This window comes from Carassius gibelio, chromosome A10, assembly GCF_023724105.1.
Source record: "Carassius gibelio isolate Cgi1373 ecotype wild population from Czech Republic chromosome A10, carGib1.2-hapl.c, whole genome shotgun sequence".
Taxonomy (NCBI): domain Eukaryota; kingdom Metazoa; phylum Chordata; class Actinopteri; order Cypriniformes; family Cyprinidae; genus Carassius; species Carassius gibelio.
This window is the reverse complement of record NC_068380.1, coordinates 25,622,814-25,627,640: the sequence shown is the minus strand read 5'-3', so window position 1 is coordinate 25,627,640 and position 4,827 is coordinate 25,622,814. Positions and strand designations below refer to the sequence as shown.

Here is a 4,827-nt window from a genome sequence, read left to right as displayed (position 1 = left end):
TTATTTTTGTAGAGGATAAAGCACAATTTCTTATGCTAACATACAGTTTTAAAGTCTTAGTTTGAGTTTTACATTAAAAGTGGAGACATTAACAGAATAAATAAACAAGTATGATACCCATGTGTTTCATTCTATGTTCGTGTTATGGCCTTATTTTTATTTGGCTAAGATTATTTTTAACATTGAAACATGTTAATATGTTGATAGTTTTGTTTGTGTTTAATGTTCATTCACTGTGTGTGTGTTGTAAATATGTATCATATATTGGTCTAGACAGACACACTGCATTCAACCATGTGACCACATATTCTCTTTTACTGTGCATACAGAACAGAGTCTTCTAGTTCATGATAAATGCTTTGCAGAGTGTGTGGTTTTGAATATATATATTTAATTATGAATTATGTTTATGGTTACTTGTCAATTAGAATTTTATGTGCTTTGTAAATAAATTAGTTTATTTAAAGGTCAGTGTGCTGATTAATTTAATTTAGTTTACAGTAATTTACATTTTAAATAACATTTATATTTTAATACACGTAAAATAAATGTTAAAATGCTAATAATAAATACAATATAAATAAAAATATATAGCACTAAAAACATATTTTGAGCTGTAAATCTCAATCCTACCTCTAAAGTTAACTGTAACAATTCATTAAAGATATGTACAGTTTTGTACAGATTTTGTACACTTACTCCAACAACAGCAACAGGAACGGGGCAATTAATTAACTGTTCCAGCACATCAGTGATATGTACAGTTTTGTACACTTTTTGTACATTTGCTCCAACAACAGAAACAGGAGCGAGGCACTAAATGAACTGTACGAAAATGGCTTAAAAACTAAATTTGAATTTTGTACGTATATAATCAAAATCCAAATGATATTTAAATTTAAAATGCATAATTTCAGTTAGGCTTTTGGCTTCTCTCCTGAGGCCACAAGAGGGTGCATCGAGAAAAAATATTACTAATGCAAGTTTATTCAAAGCATTAGAATACATGACTGTGAAGTAGGGCTTGCATAGACTAGTCGAGTGATCGAATACTTGTCGGAAACAATTGACTAGTTGAGCACGCATTAACCAAAATGCATACAAAGAGTATGCAAGTACGACATGAATTTTAGGATTACTGTAACGGCAAAAGAAGGTGAGGAAGCAAATGCAAGTAAATCGGATATTTAATAAACACAGTCAGACACACAAGTAACATAAAACAGGATAACATAGTCCTCCTGTATGCCGGAGGTAGTTTGATAAAGACTGTCACTGGACTAATAATCTTGGTGACAGGGAACGGGCCAATAAACTTGTGAGCTAACTTATTAGAAACGGAACGGAGCGGAATGTTGTTGGTAGAAAGCCACACTTTTTGATCCATGACGTATACGGGAGGCTTAGACCAGTGGCGATCGTCCTTGGCCTTGGTGTGCGCCCTCACCTGGAGCAGAGTCTTGCAGTCCACATTGCTGACACTGGTTGCGAGTTAAGAGCATACTCCACCATAGAGAGTTGTTGACTCCAGAAAGAAGGATTCTTGGAGACTAAACATCGCAACGTTCTCTCTGAATCTTGGTTGGCCCGCTCAGACTGACCGTTGCTCTGCGGATGATAACCCAAAGACAGACCGTTGCTCCCACTAATTTACAAAACACCCTCAAAAATTTGGACACAAATTGGGGTCCCCTGCCAGAAACCACGTCTACCAGGAAGCCATGTAACAGAAAGACACGATCTATTACAGTAACCACTCACTCCTTGGCTGAGGATAATTTGGGCAAGGGAATGAAATGTGCTGGCTTCGAGAATCGGTTTCCTTCAAGGCACTTCAGTGTCTATAACTTTTAATATTTTTGAGCACTATCAAATCTGGTTGATAAAAAGTAAAGCCCAAAGGGTTTTCTTTCTAAAGACACCACAATTATGTTTGTAACACACTGAAGTAGGAAACTATTACAATTATAAGTTAGGTAGAGCACTTTCAGCTGTGAGTCCCATAATGGGGGATCAGGTTAACAGGTTAATCCACAAATGACTTAAGCTATTCACTTTTTTAATGTGGCTGACACTCCCTCTGAACAGGGCCGTCCAGAGACCTTTGGAGGGGCAGGTGCTCAAAGTATAAAATGGGCATATGGAACAAGGCTTTAAATGGCGCTGTTCAAAATATCAATACAGCAATATATTGTGATGCATTCCTTGCTGATTCGCGTATCGATATGGATGATTATGTATTGATACAGCAGCAAATGCTTTGATGCAGTTTTGAAAAAGAAACAATAGAGAAGACAATTTTAAGTTTTAAATAATAATAGCTCTGGGATCAGAATCTGAAATGACTTAAATTGTCCCAACCTGATGGCTTTTTATTCTCTGTTCTACAGAATAATTAAGAACAGCGGTTATAGTAAAAACTATAGAAAACACTTGTGCCTCTACATTTTCCTCTTTCTCACCAGCCTCTGTCTCCTGGCTTGCTGTCCCTTGCTCTCTTTCTGTCATTTGTGCCTCTACATGTCCCTCTTTTTCTTCCTCTATCTCCATCTCCTCATCTGATCTGTTACTTTCCACTCTCTGTCCATCTAGGAACAAGGCTCAATTTACTATTTCAGCATTAATCTATTATTTTAACCATCACTACTACTCTTGCACCTAATCAATAAGTCCACCTTAAGTATTGATACAAAACCTTAAAAAACTGATACACTGGAATAAAGTGATTAATATTATTATTACTGTTGTAGTTGTCTAAAATTGAACACCTTTGTAATGTAAACAAATGATAGGCTACATTTGTTATTTATATCCTTCACACTGCACTTTGATGTCAGGTATATTATGCATTTTTTATTGACATTTATATTTGTACATTTATTTCCAGAGATATATTATTGAGTTTACAGGCTAAAGTGGTCTTAATGTTTAAACACTGTTGCTATTGTTGAAAAAAAAATATATATATTTATGTCACATTTAAAATATAATTATATTTTAATTAATTTCTAAATTGTTTTTATTTTTATAATGATAATCGTCATGTTCTCCCCCTGCACCCGAGCCCTGTTTCTTTGAAGCATGGAGGACCTCAAACAACGATCTGACAAACAAGAGACGAAAGACAGGGCATTAACTAGGCCGTTGGAATGGGCTGCAGCCCATGAATGGTAGATGGCCCAGAATGGTAAGACTGGGTAACGCCCACATGAAACAATCAACATGACGAAACCTGAGACAAGCAGGAAACAGTGCATTCATGAACCATCACAAAGATTGACTAACTGATTGATTTATTTAAAATAAAACTTATTTACCTAGTGTTCATTAACTTGGTAAGATTAGCTTCCTTATGCAGCATCAGTGTGGGCGGCAGATGGGTTGGTCAGTCTGATCCAGACACTGTATAAATGAAAGGAGAGTAAGGAGAGCAGAACAAACTCCTAACAGGAGACTCACTCATGGCCTATGAGACAGAGCATCATGAGATTCAATATTGCTTTCCTGCCATCAACTCATCATGTATCAAGGGAAAACACTCCATTCATGAATACAATATCATGTATGTGATTTTTTCATTGCTGTCAGCGTGGACTGTGTTTCTAAACCTGCTGGTGATCATCTCCATCTCTCACTTCAAGAAGCTTCACACTCCAACCAACTTGATCATTCTCTCTCTAGCTGTGGCTGACATGCTTATTGGACTAATTGTCATGCCCATAGAGGCCATAAACCTGATTGAGACGTGTTGGTACTTTGGAGATACTTACTGTGGACTGTTTACAGTGATCCTTGAATTGCTTATTTCTGTGTCTCTCAGTAATTTAGTTTTAATTGCTGTTGATCGTCATGTGGCTGTGTGTTACCCTTTATTGTACCCACAGAAAATAACCATGACTAAAACTTTATTGACTATCTGTCTCTGCTGGTTTTGCTTTTCATCTTATTTCACTTACTATGCAATTAATAATGGATTTTTTAGCATTTCACACAGAACAGACGTGTGTTACGGCAATTGCTCTGTTATACTAACTTTTGCATGGAGAGTCTCTGATCTGATTTTGTCTTTTTTGTCCCCTTGTATCCTCATCATAACTTTATATTTGAGGATTTTCTATGTTGTACATCAGCAAGTGAAAGTCATAAACTCTCTGATGAGGAGTGGTAAATGTGTAACGGAAGGATCATTGAGGAGGAAATCTGAGAGCAAAGCTGCTCTGACTTTAGGAATCATTGTCACAGTTTATCTGCTTTGTTGGATTCCGTACTATATCTGTTCTATATCAATAATCACTTCCACAACCATAAATGTTTTCATGTGGGTTGTGTATATTAACTCGGGTCTGAATCCTATGGTCTATGCTTTATTTTACCCCTGGTTTAAAAACACAGTTAAACTCATCTTATCTCTGAAAATATTTCAGCCAGCATCCTCTCTGGTCAATATTTTAACAGAACATTAATTGTAATTAAACTGATAAAGCCATCATTCTGAGAACAATTTAACATAAAATGCAATTGTTATAAAGTCCTAAGGTAGATAATTATAATATGTTATTCTTTTAATTTACACTAAATATAGTTTAATATTGTATAGTTTGTTTCATGGAGTATCATTCCTTTATAATTATACTCTGTTCAAATGCAGATTTTATCAGAATTTAACAATTAGGCAAGCTTATTTTAACAGTAATTTTTCAGTTGTGTTGCATTAGCTTATTAGAAAAATAAAGTAAGAATCACATAACTCCAATCTAATGAAATAAATTATTATATTATGTATTTTATGCTTCACTTTTATCAGTCGTGCAGAATCCGAGTTGAAAT

At 35.3% G+C, this 4,827-nt stretch overlaps 1 pseudogene; it reads left to right on the top strand.

Moving 5' to 3' along the window:
- Positions 1 to 3,410: 3,410 nt before the first annotated feature.
- LOC128020570 (trace amine-associated receptor 13c-like) lies at positions 3,411 to 4,463 on the top strand (annotated as a pseudogene).
- Positions 4,464 to 4,827: the final 364 nt, after the last annotated feature.